The following is a 19,218-nucleotide window of genomic DNA, read 5'->3' on the forward strand; positions in this document are numbered from 1 at the left end:
CTCCGAAGGCCCTCTGGATGGAAGCTGGGATGGCTGGCGGGAAGCTAGCAGGGTGGAGCCAGCAGGGCAGGCTGACCTGGGAGTCTATGGGGTCGGGGAGAGCCCTAGCTCCCCCTCGCCGGGCCCCTGCCGTGGCCCGAATCAACTCACCCCTCGGAAGGCCCTCTGGATGAAAGCTGGGATGGCTGGCGGGAAGCTAGCAGGGTGGAGCCAGCAGGGCAGGCAGACCTGGGAGTCTATGGGGTTGGGAAAAGTCCTAGCTCCCCCTCGTCGGGGCCCCTGCCGTGGCCCGGATCAACTCACCCCTCGGAAGGCCCTCTGGATGGAAGCTGTGATGGCTGGCGGGAAGCTAGCTGGGTGGAGCCAGCAGGGCAGGCAGACCTGGGAGTCTATGGGGTCGGGGAAAGCCCTAGCTCCCCCTCGTCGGGGCCCCTGCCGTGGCCTGGATCAACTCACCCCTCGGAAGGCCCTCTGGATGGAAGCTGTGATGGCTGACGGGAAGCTAGCTGGGTGGAGCCAGCAGGGCAGGCAGACCTGGGAGTCTATGGGGTCGGGGAAAGCCCTAGCTCCCCCTCGCCGGGGCCCCTGCCGTGGCCTGGATCAACTCACCCCTCGGAAGGCCCTCTGGATGGAAGCTGGGATGGCTGGCGGGAAGCTAGCTGGGTGGAGCCAGCAGGGCAGGCAGACCTGGGAGTCTATGGGGTCGGGGAAAGTCCTAGCTCCCCCTCATCGGGGCCCCTGCTGTGGCCCGGATCAACTCACCCCTCGGAAGGCCCTCTGGATGGAAGCTGGGATGGCTGACGGGAAGCTAGCTGGGTGGAGCCAGCAGGGCAGGCAGACCTGGGAGTCTATGGGGTCGGGGAAAGCCCTAGCTCCCCCTCGTCGGGGCCCCTGCCGTGGCCCAGATCAACTCACCCCTCGGAAGGCCCTCTGGATGGAAGCTGGGATGGCTGACGGGAAGCTAGCTCGGATTCATGCATTCTTAAAGTGACCAAGGATACGGCTGGGATTTGTTTCATCCACAAAGAGCACCAACGATCGCGATATGTGTGTAAATTGTCGTCTGTGCACAGTCAGACCCACTTTGAGCTCATGGAACAGACTTCTGAGAGGCTGGGGGCAAGACACCATAACGGTGTGTTTTGGAGAAAAGGATAAATAGTCATTATGATTCTGTTCTGTAAGTAGAGCCCTGCCTGAACCTCACTATTCAACCATCAGTCAGGACCCTCAGAATGTTCTGGTGAGACCTTTTGACTGTTTATACTTGGGGCAACAGTAGTCAACTTGTTTGCTTTAGACAGAAACCATGTGCAGTCAGGGTTTTTCTGCATTCAACAGCTATTTGTTTTTCATAGGGCTTTTTGGTGGGTGTATATATTATTTGTGAGCATGTGTGTGTTTGTGTGTATGTCCACATTTCATGTCTGTGTAAGTGTGAAAGTCAGATGACAACCTTGGACAACAGTCTTTTTCCTTCCAGCTAGTTTGAGACACTTCTTTACAGTTCACCACTCTGTCCACTGAGCTAACTTCCCCTAAGGCTTCTGGCAAAGATTCCTCTGTACTGGCTCCCCATCTTGCATAGCAGCGTTGGGATTACAGACATGTGCTGCCATGTCTGGCTTTGCGTGCACTAAGCTCAGGTACTCATGTTTGCACAGCAAATCGTCTATCCCCAGAGCCATCACCTCAGGCCCCACGATGTGTTTTAGAATCATGGAAAGTTCCTTTTTGATAGCTGACTGATAGCAAGCCTCTGAAGGCAGAGAGTCAACCCCAAATCAAGCAAGGAGGTCTTCTGAGATAAACCTTCTCATAGATGGTATTTATTGAAATTTTGGTTTTGTGTTAACTGTGCATAAAGGATGTCATGGCTTTAGATGCCCCGCTACCACTATATATTTTGGAGATGTTCTTTGCTCTTGAATGGAGCGTGGTTGTAATCTGATTCTGGTGCTAGTCAGCTGCATGGCTTAGATAACAAATAACAACAGTTATTTGGTTGAAATAAGCTTCAAACTTGTACAACAGACTCACAAAACTAGAGTAGAGCATGCATGCCTTTGAGCCTGTATGAAGGTTCCTCTGTTGCTAGCATTTTACCATATTGGCTTCATATGTCTATCTGTCTGTCTAACTAGATAGCTTTCTTTTTTCTTACAAAATTAAGAATAAATTGTATATCTTGTTCCTTTTCCTCTAAACTGTTTACTGTCTAATTTGGGGTTTAGTTCCCAATCTCAGTAACTTGAACACTGACTGCATTTCTCATTTCCAAACACTCTATATTCTGGGAATCCCCTGACCCAACAGCGTCTGAAGAACACTTCATCCTGCAGAATGGTCCTACGATTATTTGCATCGAGTTTAAATACCTTTTGGGCTCCATATTAGCTTGTTTGAGTTGCTATGACAGTGGCATAGTCTGGCTGCCTAATAGAAAATTTAAGTTTATTTATCACATTTCTGAGACCTATGAATAAATCTTTGATCAATGGTTTGTCAGTATAAAATCTGAAAAAAAGTAAATATCCATTCTAGAACAGCTTCCATTTATCAGGGATAATCCCACAGTCTTACCTTGTCATTTCTGGTATAGATTTTTAAAAAGAGATATACTTTTTATTTATGTGTGTGGGTGTTTTGCCTGCATATATGTATGTGTATCACTTGTGTATCTGGTACTTGCAGAAGCCAGAGAAGGTACTGGCTCCCCTGGAACTGGAGTTGCAGATTGTTGTGAGGCACCATGTGGGTGCTAGGAATTGAGCGAAAAGAGAAGCAAGTGCCCCTAACCACTGAGCCACCTTCCAGGCACTGATATAGAGTTTTTTTCAATTTTAAAAATATAAAGTCTTTCTTTTAACAAGTCATGAATAGTTTGACCTAGAGCAGCATCAAAACCATCCAACCCAATCTTCTGTTCTTACAAAGGAAAATGTGGAAGTCCAGGTAGGTTTGTCGGAGTTTCTGTCCTGCCCCATTCCCACAATCGTTAAGTTCCAAAGAAATCACACAGAGGTCTACCTTAGTTATAAACTGATTGGCACATTAGCTCAGGCTTCTTATTAATTCTTACATTAGCCCATTATTCTTGTCTATGCTAGCCATGTGGCTCGGTACCTTATTCAGTGAGGCAGTCACATTTTCTTCTTCTATGGTAGGGTCAGGACAGCAGACTAGGACTTCCTTCTTCCCAGAATTCTTCTGTTCTCATTGACCCACCTCTGCTTCCTGTCTGGTTGTCCTGCCTATACTTCCTGCCTGGCTACTGGCCAATCAGCATTTATTTAAATATAATTGACAAAATACAGACCATTGTCCCACACCAGGTAGGTAACTGAGCTAGAGTGGTACAGGTCATCAATGTGGGGATGGGTAAGAGAAGGGAACCCGTAGCTCAGACTTCAAGCTGGGAGTATACAATACTTAGACCCAGAATCTGGAGAAGGAGACCTATTACAGTCTAAACACTCTGTCATACATATATAACTTCATCCTGGGTAAGACGCTCCCCTCTGATTAGAGTTGGGTAGGTCTCTCCTCTGGATCCATGACTTGTGCAAGACTCCATAAAGATTATTTGGGGTGGAAATAATCTAAGGGATTTCCTAATCCAAGTGTAGATTTTGGAATGAGTTGTATGTACTGCCATTTTAGTCCTAGGACTGTAAGCATACCCAACTCCTGCATTTCTGTCTTAGTTAGAGTTTCCATTGCTATGAAGAGACACCATGACCACTGCAACTCTTTTTTTTTCTTTTGATCTTTCCATATAGCCTGGCATGGAACTCACCTTGTACACCAGGCTGGCCTTGAACTCACAGAGATCCACGTACTTCTGCCTCCCGAATGCTGGAGTGAAAGTGTGTGCCACACCCAGCTGGCAACTCTTATAATGAAAACATTTAATTGGGGTGGCTTACAGTTTCAGAGGTTCAGTCCATTATCATCATGGCAGGAAGCATGGCAGCATGCAGGCAGACATGGTGCTGGAGAAGGAGCTGAGAGTCCTACACCTTGCAGGCAACGGGAAGTCGTCTGTGACACTGAGTGAAGTTTCAGCAAAAGACCTTAAAGCCCACGCCCCCCAGCAATGACACACTTCCTCCAACAAGGTTATACCAGTCCAACAAAGCCACACCTCCTAATAGTGCCACTCCTTATGAGATTATGGGGGCCAAATATTCAAACTACCACAATCCATTTCTTCTGTCACTCGTCACCCATCGGGGCCTCCACTTTTGCACTCAATGAGAGGAAGAGTGGAGTAAGATGATCTTTAATTGCCCTCCAGATTAAACCGGGTATGAGCTTTAAGAAGGAAATCTGAACTAACTGCTTGTGTTCAAAGGCAATTAGGGCTCTTAGCCTTAATAATCGCAGCAAGCCTGTGGGTTACCTAGATCTTTGGAACACTTGATGTGTATTTGCAAGCACAGATGAAACTTGAAAGCAACAAAGCTCATTGTATTGTGATTGCTAAGGGGAAAGATCATGCCTTGGCCCAGGCGCAAAATATAGTTTAGCTCATGAAGATAAACTGACACATTCCCATTGAGATTCCAAGATGCTCACATATTGCAAAACATATTCTCAGGATCTAAAGACTTCTTTTTGGCTGATAACAAGATTCCTGCAATAACACGCATTTACGGTATTTTTCCAAATACCCCAAGGCATGCATGACTTTAAAGAACACACGTGCATTTCATTGCACTAACCCACTTTTGTGCTTAATTAAGTTTCATTTGGCAAAAGTGACTATATGAATTTGATACGTTATTACTGACTGGTATTACCAATGTGCCTTACAGGTTTCTGCCCTGGATAACTCTGGCATAGAACATCCAGCAGCAGAAGCGAGGCACCTGCCAAGCTGCCAAAGCAGGGAGAACATTCTCCAGGACAGCCCCTGGGACCTAGAAAGGGGAACCTGAGAGCTCACCAGGAGGTGAGCTTTGAAAGGCTGTTCAGATGCTCCTTGTTCAATTGACTGTTTGAATCAGTACGTGCCAATGTTTTGGACACTCATCTGACTTTCAGACATCTGTATGGGTCATAGCATAAGCACAGGAGTGTAGAGTCTACTCATTTAGTAATTTACAAGGCTTTGTGCCTAACATTCCATAGGAGCAGCTCTGAGGAAAGAAAGCAGAGGAACAAATTATCAGAGAAGAGAGAAGAGGAAGAAGAAGAGGAAGGAGAAGGAGGAGGGGAAGGAAGAGAAAGAGAAGGAGAAGGAGGAGGAGGAGAAAAAGAGGAGGAGGAAGAGGAGGAGGAGGAAGAGAAAAGGAGGAGGAGGAGGAGGAAGAGGAGGAGGAGGAAGTCTCTTTCTGGTGGATACAACATGAAGTTTGTAATATGCTTTAGCCTCTTGGCTGCTGCTTCACTCGAACCATGAGCTTTCTAGCAGCCACTTTACAAGAGATAGAAGATGAAAGAAGACACAGGAATGTTGGCTGCCTGACACAGACATGGTTCTCAGTGTGCATTTCTTTCTTCTTATCTGTTAAAGTGCTTCAACAATGCAAATATTGATAATCGCACACCGAGTAGGAGTAAACAGATTTACGTTTATTCATCTGGAATGGTCTCAGGATGTGTTCAACTTGAGATTTTTTTCTAAGTTGATTAATGTTTATCTCCTTTCAAACCAAGGTCCTGGAAGTTGATTATATCATTGATCTTGTTTTTGAAAGATTTAGGGGAATTTTAAAGGTGTGTGTGTGTGTGTGTGTGTGTGTGTGTGTGTGTGTGTGTGAAAGAGAGAGAGAGAGACAGAGAGAGAGACAGAGAGAGAGACAGAGAGAGAGACAGAGGAGGAGAGAGGAGATGTATGTGTGACATATGTGTTTGAATGTGTGTGACTTATGTATGTGAGTGTGATGTATGTGTGTGTGTGTGTTTGTATGTGTGAGTGTGGGCATGTATAAATCAAGATATGTGTTTGTGTGAGTGTGCTAAGGTATGTGTGCACTGACATACAGGAGCATTGAAATTACACATATACACTATTGTCCCTGACTTTATGTGACTGAGCAAGAATGAGGGCCCAAGTTTGAATAGTCATTAAGTTCTTCTTCTAGTCTGAAAAAATATACATTTTAATACATTTATTTCTTCTAAAAACTTGGAATTTTAGACACAAGGTGCCCAGAGTTCTGCTTTCTGATCAGTTTCCCTATTGTTGGCACCATACAGCATTTCCCCAACTCATCATGCATTAGCTTGGCACAGGCATCACACCTAACAAACCAATATTGGCACACCCCGTCAGCCAGCAAGCCTGTACTGCTGGCTTATGAATTCTGTGCTTTATTTGGGGCCCAGGATCTTTTCCTGATATCATCCCCGATTCCATCCAGTCCCATATTACATTTGTGACATGCCCTTAGCTCCTCTGGTCCATGACAGTTTCTCAGCTTTTCCTTGTTCCTGAGGACCATGGGGATTTGTATAGTACTGGTCAGAATGACCCATGTTCAGGTTTTTCAGGTATTTTTCTCATGGACAGAGCAGGATTCTACAACTTAGGGGAAAAGACCTCAGAGGTACAATGGAAATTCAGTGCCTGACCCTGGGGATACAGACAATTGAGATGCTGGCACTGTGCAGGGGCGATGCTGTATGTATCCAATGACCCTAGGGATATAGACAATTGAGATGCTGGCAATGCAGAGGGATGATACCATTTGTATCCACTGTAAAGTTTTTCCTGTCCTGCGACATTCTCTATCTTAAAAACAAACCAGGAAGCACTGCACATATGTAATAAGTGGCAGTATGCTGAGTTCCACTGTCTGAAGAATGTTTTAGCTTCCTTCCTTCCTTCCTTCCTTCCTTCCTTCCTTCCTTCCTTCCTTCCTTTCTTTTTTTTGTTTTTGTGTTTGTTTTTTTCTCCCACATATACAGCAATGCTGGGATAATTCATTCTCGTTGTTCATCACACCTAAGAGTGTTTCCTAGTACCTTAAAGCAGAGACCTATCGATGTTGTCAATTCATCCTTATCTGCCATCGTGAGAACTATCAAGTTGAAGAAAATGTTTATAATTCCCCATCTATGTATTTTAACTGTATAATCAATCTATGGCAGTGTCCATTCATCACGTAAATGTCATATATGTTCTATTCATGAATAAGCACATGCATTTGTATCTTATGAGGACAAATTCATTTTGGATTATTTTATGAATGTTTTTTTAGCATTAATAGCAACATGTTCCTCTTTAAAACTTATTTCTTACCAGGTTACATTTACCTTGGTTAATTAGAACAGAGGATTATTTTGATGCCAATATACATGTTTCATTTCCCTGTAGCCATGGAATTTTATATGCCATCAGCAAAAATATCAGGAGGTGGTCCAGGGAGAATAAATTAGCACATTCTTGAACTTTCTGTTTTTATGTGACAGCTGCAAATCAATAGCAGAGACAGACTTCTTAAAAATGGCAACTCTCAGTTGTAGGAGCTATATGATGCAGAGAGAAGTTGGGGGCCACATTTGTTCTCCCGTCCCGAGATACCCATAAAATATAAAGCATTGAAGTCCAAAGGATTCAAAGCACTAATATTATTAAATGCAATGGATGAGGGGAAGAATGAGCCTTCTTTATCATAAAATTAAGAAAAAAAACCTGAGTAACAGAAAAAGTGAAAGGTGTTAGAGACAACAAAGGTATCTGGGTTACTGATAGACCAATGAGTGAAGACCGAATATTTTATTTCATCGATTACTGTTTTTATAAGAATTATTCATTTGAGTTTTTATGGCTGAATGCTGTGCCTGCAAGTGTGTGTGTGCCCCCACATGCGTGCTCAGTGCTGTGAAGGGCAGAAGAGAGCATCACATTCCCTGGAGCTGGAGATGTGGATGGCTGTGGACCATTATGTGGTGCTGGGAATGGAACTCTTCTCTGCAAGAGTAACCAGCGCTCTTACTCACTAAGCCCTCGCTCCAGCCCTCGTTGCATTATTTTTGAGAAGAGGTGGCAAGGAGGGAAGGATGGATGGCACTGGACGCCTGATTGTAACCATTTCTAGCTCAGTAGCTAGGAATCTCAGTGGAGAAAAGTTGGTTCCCCGCTGTTTGCCCAATGTAAAACCCACAGAGCTGTTTGACACGGAAGCTGATGAATGCAAGGAGGGGAACACTTATCTGAGAGGCAGGCACTGAGCACTCCTCAGAATGTGGGGCAATTGCTGAAAGAATCAGTGATTTCAGAGTCTGGTAGAGAGGGGAAGATATGGCCGAGACCACCAGCCATCCTTAAATGAGGCTGTGGTGTGAAAGAGGAGGGTCCAGAACAACCTTGAGTACCAGAGTGATGGGGAAGAGGCATCCTTGCTTTCCTCCTGGCCTTAGAGGAGACACGTTAGATTCTTATCAAGTGTGGCCTTTCCCAGAGTCTACATTTATTTGCTTACATTTATAAGAAAGCATTTTCAAGTTTCATATTGTGATATAAAAAAATTTATTGGAATGAAATTGATTTAGCTGATACTCAACGCAGGTGCCATTACATATTCTTTTTTTCATCGTGTACTAAGTTGAATAGTGTCCCCACAAATTTCATAGGTACACACAACCTCATTTGGAAATCGGGTTCTTGCAGATATAATTAGTTAGACTGCGGAATTGAGCCCCAATCCATTACAGGTCTGGAAACATATTTAGGACAAAAGACAGAAGAGTAGCTCTTGCACAGAGACTTGCTGAGAAATAAACAATCAAGCATAGCTTGCTGGAGGAAAAGGTTTATGGTGTGAGGTGGAAGAGAGCAGATGGGTTGGATGGAACCAGATACTCAAGCATTTGCCAACCTAACCGGTGTATTTGTTCACTCTTCATTCTGTACATGACAAGCAGTGTGAGGGGAAGGTCTCTAGCAGGGGCGAGAAGATGAGATTTAGACCCTCGAAAGGTCATCCTGAAGATGAAGCTCTGGAGCTGGGAGGCAGGCAGGGAAATCTGTCTGGAAATTTGCATGACCATTCCACCAGTTCCATAATGTGGGAATGAATTCGCTGTAAGCAAATGTGTTGCATGAACGATGGTTTCACTTTCTTGGTAAAACAGCGATCTAATACACTACAAATACAGTTCAGTTATGGAATTCTTATTGGCAGATATCCTCACTCTCTCAGATAAGTTTTGAAGGAGATAAGTAAGTACCAGAACCTATCAGGAAGTATTTACTTGAGATGCAAAACAGGGGTGTGCCTCAGAAAAGAGGGAGGGCTGAACCCTCAGAAAAGAGGGAGGGCTGAATGGTGACTGCCCCGGGGGATCTAGACAGCAGGGGCAGTGGGAGCAGTGCTGGGCAGAAGCATAAGCTCATGTTTGCTTGTCCTGATCTTTGCTTCCTGATCCCACTCCTTGTTGACTTTGCCCTCTAGAGCATGCACAGGCGCCAAGAGCCAGCCCGAGGCATTACCTAATAGAGCAGTCATGCTTTTAACCATCCACATGAGCCGTATTTGACAGACCGTCAGGGTACAGGGACAAAGAGAGATCTTTAGCGTATAGAGTTTAATGCTAAACCCTGTCATAAAGTGCTCAACTCTGCTTCACAGAAAGCAAACTGTATCTGGTGAACAATGAAGTCAAGTTAAAACAGGAAAAAAAAATAAAGTATGTTCTGTTCTTTGCCTAACGTTTCTCTGCCAAGTGCAGAAATTCCAGTTTTCAAGGCCGTATACAAAGCTAGTGTGTTAAAAGGCAAGAGCTGCAGGCAGGGCCCTGGAAGGTGGACAAAGTTCCCAGGGTGTGTGTCTGGGCCCGGGTGTCAGAAGGTATTGTGGAGATGGCCTGTAGCATGGGATTTGAAAAAACAGCTTTTTGGGGGGCTGGACAACTGTGGCAGGTGGCCTCTAAGTTCCTCTTCTTGTAGCAAACAAAGCAATGACAAAGAGACTTTAAAGCAGAGCCCTGGGACCTCTAGTGAGGACGGGGAGTGGAATTTATGTCTAACCTCCAACTCTAACTCCTGTTACTTTGGAAAGTCAGTTCTGCAAGCTGGGTGGGGTTTTTTGTTTTCTATTTTTTTTAAATCAGTAAAATGAGCACTGGGTTAGATTTCTGCAAATTCCTTTCCATCCTGACAATTGTTTTACTTCCCAATGTCTGATCTGTGAAGAATTGCTAATATCCTTTATGTAACTGTGGGACTTGTTTTTCCACTTTATTAGGCAGATAATACACCCTGTCTCATAAGGATTACTTAAGAATTACCCTTAAAATGGGAATCCTAATCAAAGGAATTTTCATAGGATGTATCAAATTGCCTATTCTCAATAAATACACAGTCCTTTACTGGCTTCCTATTGGTTAAAAAGTTAACTGAGTACCTACGATGACCTAGGTAATCTTCTGTGGTGTAGATATACAGTAGTATATATACACACACAAAAGTGTATGATCTGTGTTTATGTATATATATAATATATATATACATGTATACATGTGTCCAATACATACATACACATATATACTTAGAACCATTTGCTGCCTTAATGGAATTTAACTAATGAATGCATATGATCAGAATATTTCCTCTCCATCCTTCCTCCCATCACTGCTTTTGGTGGCTGTTTTAGTTCTGATGCAGAGGGGTAAGTCAAAGGGCAAAGCATTGGTGTAAAAGTTTCTATTACCACTTTGTGACCTCTCCAGGCCTGTTCTTCAGCAGAGAGTCTGGAAAGGGATGCACACGTGATCATGTATGGGAAAAAGAGAAGGAATAGGGCTCATCAAAGTGAGTGGATGTGGCTGCTGTACTTCAGGATGTTCCACACCAAGAAATGTTAGCGAGGCAATACTGGTCACTCCTTTATAAGAAATGCTTGAAAGCCACCTACGTTAACAACTGTAAAGCACAATCCAAATATTTATGGTCCTATACTCAAGCTAAAGTTACTTAATGTCTGCAGGGCAGGCTGGGCAAGGTGTTCACTTCCCAGAGGTAAATAAGTATTTTTTTTTTAATTCCCAAAGATTGAACATTTCCCTGAGTGAGACAGACAAGAATCTCAATGTTTTGTAATAAGTATTTATATGAATATGAATCCTAGAAGCTATACAAAACAAGTTATTTTTTCCTTCTTTATTTTGGGAATCATTATTTTATTTCTTCTGAAATAAAATCAAAGGCTCTGTAATTAAATGGTCTTTCTAAGCATTTTTGTTTCAGGTGATAGAATCATAACCAACCATTATACATGGAGACAACTGATATAAAGGAATACTGAGAATAGAAAATATGCACAAATTTAAGATTATTGTTCATTAAAAACAGGCAAAAGATCAAACTTCCCTATTGAGATTGATATTTTCAAAATTTTACTAGGACTTAAAATATATTTTTTGGTAGAAATAACTTTAACAGCAATAATTGTGATTTCAGAATCTATAAAAGTTCATGTTATAATTTTATAAAATTTTACACAGGGAAAGAAATATAAACAGAAACGTCTTTAATGTGCTGCAGATAGAAAAGATCCTATAGGCACTATTTAAATGAATTGAATATCAAAAAAAAAAAACATCATTTACTGTGCTCGAAAGAACATTGATCAGGGAATTTAAATGACATATTGGTCTGTGTATGGGTGAGACACAGTGAATGAAAATTCATCAAATCTGAAGTTTACTAAAAGTGACCCATATGGGAAAGGGTTTATAGGAACCTTGAGGTCAACAGAAGAGAACAGAGTATGCAACCTACACACACAAATTAATCTAATTCAAACTGTGGATCTAGAACAAGAAGTAGCATGCACCACATATATTGCAGTTTATTAACAGCATTTTTCTAAGTAATGAAGTACTTAGTACTCTGTACTTCATTTTCTAAGTAAATGCAAAGTAACAACAACAACAACAGCATTACCCCAGTGACCCTCCCAGGTAGGACTTTGAATGATAACACTTTTCATTTCCTTCTGGAGTGGTAATCTGTTTTTATGGCGATTATCTCAAAAATAATTATCTCCAAAAAGATGATTATATCAAAGTGGGGCAAGAATTAAGTCTGTCATGCATATGCCTACATATAGTGTCCTATAGCCCAATAGAGAGTTGAGAGATGTTTCTTAAATAAATGAGAGATTTTTTTTATTACAATCATGCTGAGACATCCAAGAATGCTGGGATGATTCCTTCGTGTTTTGTTTGTGTCAGAACAGCAGTTCAGGTGAGCTTTTGGTATATAGTTTCAGGTCTGATGCTTTGCAGAGTCTGAGTCCGCATAGGAAGCGTATTTTGTCAGGGCAACTGCTCCGCCATTGAGAGGAAAATGTGATATAGGGTGTCCACCCCAGGCTCTCCCAGGGGATGCATTCTTCTCCACTCTTTGCTTACAGACCAAGGGCTCAGCTTGTTCTGTTTCTTCTAGCATAATTTTTGGCTGAAGGCTTGACAGCAGCTTGGAGGCAGATAGCAGCATAATCTTATGAAGTAATTTAGATACGATTTGTTAAAAAAATGAAAAAACCACTCTTGGCACAAACCACTTGCGAGCTTGGATTTAGCCAGTGAATGTAGCATTGCAGGGGATTATAGGCAGAAAGCTGGAGAACTCAGAACTCTGTGAAGAAAACCTGAGGCTTTCATTTGCATATTTGACATTCACATTAAAATAGAATATTTAAAGCAGTGATGCTGGCTGGTCAGTGTAAAGACCTCATTTTCTCATCTAGTTACTGGGAGATCGCTTGAGGATTCCTCCTTTGTCCTAGTCCAGAAGGAATAGGTGCTTGGGATTTCATAATTTACACTCTATAGCCGAGATTGATTGGGGGTGCTTGCTAGAGGGGTGGAAATGTGAAAGGTTTATAATTTCCAATCTCACACTCTAGGTGAGGGATTTGAGATCTGTTTCATTGCCTAGCTCTGTAGGGCAGTAGGTGTCTTTGGGTCTGACTTCTGGAAAGTACTTTATAAGGTGAAATGTGGAGAGTCTAGCCGTGCTGTTGGGGAGACACCATTCTTCAGCGTCTCCGTGCCTTTTCCTTATCTCTAAACTAGTGTTGAGAATGAGGAAAGTACATAAAACACTTTCTGCAGGATTAGGGGCCACAGTGAAAGCCCCAGTCAAAATCCAGACCACCAAGGCTTCTAGTTAGACATTGTGCAACTCTAGCTTCTGTAACATGAGGGAGCTGGCTTGTTTGTTTCTGTCCTGCCCAGCCCCCCAGCTGTTTAGTCCCAGAGAAAAATCACACTGAGATCTCTATAAGTTATAAAGCTGATTGGCCCATTATCTCTAGCCTCTTACTGGCTAATTCTCACATCTTGATTAACCCATTTTTCTTATCTATTTCAGCCATGTGGCTCAGTACCTTTTTCAGCTGGGCAGATCACATCCTGCTTCTTTCGGTGATCTGGGCAGGAGTGGGAGGAATCAACTTCCTCCTCCCCAGAATTCTCCTGCTCTTCTTGCATCATTTCCACTTCCTGTCTGGCTTTCCCGCCTATACCTCCTGCCTGGCCAATCAGTGTTTATTTAAAACATGATTGACAGAATACAGACAATTCTCCAGCACCAAGCTTCAAGCACACTTGTGTCTACTTTTCCACTGAACGTTCTTTCAGGCAAAAAGGAGTTGAGGTGCTACTCACGCAAGACAGCATTATCCATTTCCGGCGAATCAACCAGTCACTCTAGTGCTCTCCAGTGCCATGAATTCACCACATCTAAGTGGCTGTGAAAACATCCCCATCACTCCAAGTAAAAATCATCCAGGAATCAGGCTCACTTCGTTTCTTTCCTTCAAGCACCAAGCAACTGTCCGTCTGTATTCTTTTTCCACAATGTTATTTATATTAGATAGCTCTTCTAATGGAGCCATGCATGATGCGACCTTTCATGTCTGGCTCTCCTTCTCCCTTTCCTCCAGCCATTTTTTTTTAAAAGTTCTAGAAATCTATTTTAATACAGGAAAATTTGCATATAATAAAATGCAGATTTTTGAGGATAAATATAGTGCTTGAAGAGTTTTCATCCATGTCGCAACCACCACTGTAATGGAAATACCGCCCATTCCTATGACTTTAGAATGTACTCTTTTCAAATGAAAGAAACTGTAAAGGTTTTATGTTTCTGAAAGTCTTGGAGACGGGGCTCTTGTAAATTTTCTATTCTTGCTGCTTGTTGGTGCATTCAGGTATAGTATTGATTTTTGTGTATCGAACTTATACCCTATCACTTCTATAAATTCATTTCTCATTCTGGTATTATGTTCAGGGAGGTATAGGAGGGGCAGATTCTATGATGTTTTGTGTAGTCAAGTGTGCCTTCTGAGAATGAATGGCAGTTTTATTCATGGTTTTTACCGTTTCCAGAGTTCGTGTTTAGTTTTCTTGCCGTGTTGCTCTGGTTAAGACCATCAACATTAGGTTAATCAGAAGTGTGATTGTGGACCGAGAAAGATAATCAATTAGTGAAGCTCTGGATGGGGCTAAACTGACGAGAGGAGAGAGACATGGGGGAGCAGAATGGGGGATAGAAATGAAGATATTCGCAAGAGCTCAAAATGAACCATGACAACTCCTAAGAGCAATGACTTTATCCCGGCACACCTATCTTTGGTAGATCTCAGATCACAGTACAACCTATGAAGGTTAGGATTTCTGTGACTGTCATTTCTAAATATAAAGTCACAATGAACATGGTCTACAAACACTAGCTTCCCATCATTTGTGATGTTGCTATGTGAAACTGCTGCAGATGTGTTCGTGAACTGACATATCAGTGTGGTTCAGTCAAATAAACTAAAAAAAAAAAGACGTTTTTTTTTTTTTTTTTACTTCATACTTAAAAAATTACTTTCATACTTAAAAATATCCTTGCTCTTATTTCCTCAGGTTTGAATTCTTCACAAAAGTTGAGAGCTTACCCAGGCTTTTTCTTGTATCATTTCTTCTTGCCTCTCACAGAGACCTGAGAAAACTGAGGCTCAGGAAGATGCCTCATCCAACTTACACAGAGAAACACTGGGCAGATCAAAGTTAAGAGTCTAGGCCTTTGCTATCCAGTGCTTCATTGTTATCTCTCCATCTCCTCAGAAAAAATGCTGCCAAGACCCTAATCCCTCATTAGGATGTGCAAGAGACATACAACACAAACCAGGTCAGGCAGTTGTCTAATGACACAATGGGCCAGATTTAGTCAAATTTTCACCTTAGCGAAAGAAACACCGGAAGGTGTTCATTCTTTTTTTCCTCTCTGAATATGTCTCTACTTTTCATTAAAGAAGAAAATGAAGGAAGTACCAAGCTAGAAGAGGACAAAGACTTTAACTGAGGATCTGGAAAGAATGGGCCTTTGAGAGAAGAGATAGTTCCCCGAGTGAGAGCAGTCTGAGCCACATTACACACGCTGAAGTCCTAAGACCCCTTTCTAGGGATGGACGCTATATTAAAAGCCCAGTATGTGAAATTAAATGCAGCTTCTCAAGTGTATGCTTTTCTTACCTCCCAGGTGGCAGGTAATGACATCTTACTCTTGTATCAAGTCCCAGGCAAGCATCACTCAGCTCAGAAAGGTCTCATTAGGCCAAAGATGGGGTTCTTCGCTCCTCTCCCGAGCCTTCTCCATATGCTGTATTCCTTTAAAAGGGTGAGATGTAATAGTAGCTTAGAAATGGATTGCAACTCTTTCCCATCTATTTTAATCAAGGTCTCCTTAAAAAGCTCAAAACATTATCTGTCTGTCTGTCTATCATCTGTGTGTGTGCATATGTGTGTACATGCTACAGCACACCTGTGGATGTTGGAAGACAACCTGCAGGTGCTAGTTTTCTTCCTCTACCGTGTGGATCTCAGGGTTCAAATTCAGGCTCATCCGCCTGGGTAGGCATGCATCTTTGCCCACTGAGCAATCTTTCAAGTGCTTTTTAAAGAGGATTTTTTTTATCTTAGCAAGTTCCTAGACTTTGTAGGCTCTCAAACATTTTTTTTATTTATTATTATTATTATTATTAAATTATAAAAGTTTCCATTTCAGCCCCTCCTCCCAACACCCTCCCACTCCCCCCACGGTGCACGGGGAGGGGGGTGGGAGGGTTGTTGGAAGGGGAGAGGGCTAGAGAGAAGGGAGTAGGGGAGGAATGGGGAAAGATCGGGGGACTGGGATGGGGGGGGGGGAGGAAGGATGGATATGAGATCAGGCAAGTATATACCTCAACTAAGGGAATCATTTTAGGGTTTACAAGAGACTTGATTATAAAGGGGATCCCAGGTTCAAGGAGAGATCCCCAGATGGTTCTCTGGACAGAGGAGAGGGTGCCTGAACCGGCCTTGGCCCACAACCATTTTTTTTTTTTTGCAGAAAACAGCAACAAGAATAAGAAGCTAATCTCACCATATGTAAATTAATACACCTTCCATGTAGGAAGAAACTCATAATTGTTTACATGTTTGCATATTGTCTCTGGGTTGGATGCAGTTCTAGGGTAGAAATGTTGGCATCCAATGAGATCTCATTGTTTACAGTATGCTGTAGTGAGCATGGCCAAGTTCTATAGCATTTTTGATATCCAAGATTATTTGTTGCTTTTGGAATGTACACCATGTATTAGAAAAGGAGCAGTTGCAGAAATGGATGGAACATGAATGTGTTGATAAAAATATTTAACTTCTACTAGCTCATATAGATTTATTTTGTTCAATTAATGACCATAGATAGCACAATTAAATTGTACGTTCTCCTCGATATAATGTGATTGAATCAAACATTCAGGTCATCCACAGTTACTGTCACTAGAGATTTAGGGCCTTGAGTGTATGTGGGCTGAAATAATTGACCTAGGGGCTTATGGTATTATATCCAGGGAACTAGAGACATATGCTCCACGCTCTACAGGCTGGGGACATATACTTCAAGGTTCTGAGGTCAGAGGTTTATTGCTCTGAGCCTTGACTATCAGTGATCCCTGACAGTAGTGGCAGATAGCAATGGAAGTAGGGGGCAATGATTAGTGTTATGACTCTCGAGCCCTGAGGATTGAGACCTCAACACCAAACAGCACCTTGTGTAACAGCCATCGGGACTTGAGTATCAGGGTCTCTCCTACAGGACTCGGGTACCTAGAACTCTTCTAGCGTGCAAGACCTGCAGTCTCTCAACTCTAGCTCTTTAGAGCCTCTGCCTTCCATTCTTAGTCCTTGCCTTCTTCATCCTTCATGATCTCATCTGCCTCTGCCCACGGTGCCACTAGGTGCCTCTTCACCTATCTTTTGGCCGCTATTGAGACTATCAGTACTGATGCTGTTGGCGACTTCATTTCCACTGTCCAGGGCGGCTTTCCACGCCAATGATTCTGCTGTCTCTTTGTGCTATCAGTTCAACCTGTTCTACCCATGATGGGGGCTCCAAGTATACAAAAGAGAAAAGATTTGGGAGAAAGTCTTTTCTAGGAGCCTAATGTTGCAATAGCAGCGAGGTCTTACAGAAGACTTCCTAGTTAACTTACCAAGTGAAACAAGCAGACTGGTTAGCCTGGATATGTAGTCTGTGTGTGTGTGTGTGTGTGTGTGTGTGTGTGTGTGTGTGTGATGTGTGTTTGCACGTGCGTGTGTTGTGAATATGGTATGTAAATATGATGATTCTAACTTGCACCAATCACAGCACAACTTTTTGCTTTCTCAATACCAATTGCAGTTGAGAATCACAAGCTTTTTCTGAGTCCTTAGGGAAAAAATGCATCTCTGTTCAAACCCTCAAACCCAACTGAAGGACTGAAGACAGACAACTTCTGCAAGGTTCTGGGGCAATAAAAATGCTGGACACTCTGGGTAGTGGCAGGGGAGGTCATCCTGAAGCTCACTGGCACTTGTGCTGTGTAGAGCGTAGATTTTGTCACTGCATCTCCCACACTGGAACAAGACCACCTGAAGTAGACATCAGGGTCTCAACAGCTACCCTGATGATGTCCCTTGCAAACAGAGCATGGGTCTCTCTGGGTAGCTCCTTACACATGGATGCTAGCACAAAGAATGGTCAGTCGAATGCTTCTAGTAGCTTCCTTTACTCACAGAACGCCACCAAAGTATGCTTGCAGAAAGCATAACAGCTAGTAGAGAAGCAACCAAAACCACAAACCCTCAAACTTAACAAAGGCTGTCTATCAAAACTATCATTCACAATGCCATTACAATTTCGACGCTATTTAATGGTGATTAATCACCTCCCTAGAGCCCTGGGAAGAGTTGAGCACTCTGAGTTGTTTTATGGCCAGTGACTACCATACTGGGCAGTATGGATGTAGTATTTTTTTTTTCATTGGGGAAGGTTCTGGCTAGCCTGATTCCACATGTTATATGTTATTTCCGGGAGATACAAGACATACATGGTGTCACTTGGGCATTGGAGGGGTATTGTATTTTTCTGCCTAGATTTGTATTCTCTGTGGACCATTGTCTTGGCATACCTGCATCAATATTTTCAGTTTAAATGTCTAAATTTGATACTTTATCCTGATTGCTTTCTTTCACCTGGAAATGCCCCCATCCACTGCTTTACTATGGATGAAAGAAATATACGTATGCATTGCCCAGTGAAACTCAATAGAGAACTCAAAAATAAATTCTACAAAAACACCATTCAGTTCATTTTGTGTTGGCCATCCAACATTGAGTGCAAGGCCTTCCTTTAAGAGTGGTTTGTATACCCAGTGAGACTCCACTGAAGAAAGCTAATTTTTCCTTTGTGAGTGGTTATCAGTTGGAGATCAACTCCAGGTTAGGGATGGAGGTGTTCACTTCCCTTCTTAGCACTGGGACCCCTTCTGGCTTAGACCTGGACAGAGAAAGTTCACAATTTCGAGATTTGCCGTTGATGAGTGATTTCAGAGTTTTATGAAAACAATACTTTTAACTACTTTGCAGATTTCTTAACTATTTTCAAATGATTTGCAAGCAAGCATGAGGAAAAAAAAATCAAAGCTTTTTTTACAATCATCTCATTAGTTACTTTAATGTTCATTTAGTGATGCTAATTAAGCACGTATTAATAGCTTCTGCTCTGGAAACATATTAACGTATTCTGACATCGTGTATGCATATTTATGGAAAGAGATTACAGCGGCTCCTATGAGCAGAAACAGACTTAGCAAAAGATCTGGTCAAACTCAGTGCAGGTGACGGATCAGAGTCCCAGAATGGAGAGGGGGTGAGTTCAGAGTACCACCAGGTTTCACATCTGTAGCT

Source organism: Myodes glareolus, chromosome 16, assembly GCF_982192425.1.
Source record: "Myodes glareolus chromosome 16, mMyoGla1.1, whole genome shotgun sequence".
In the NCBI taxonomy this organism is placed as follows: domain Eukaryota; kingdom Metazoa; phylum Chordata; class Mammalia; order Rodentia; family Cricetidae; genus Myodes; species Myodes glareolus.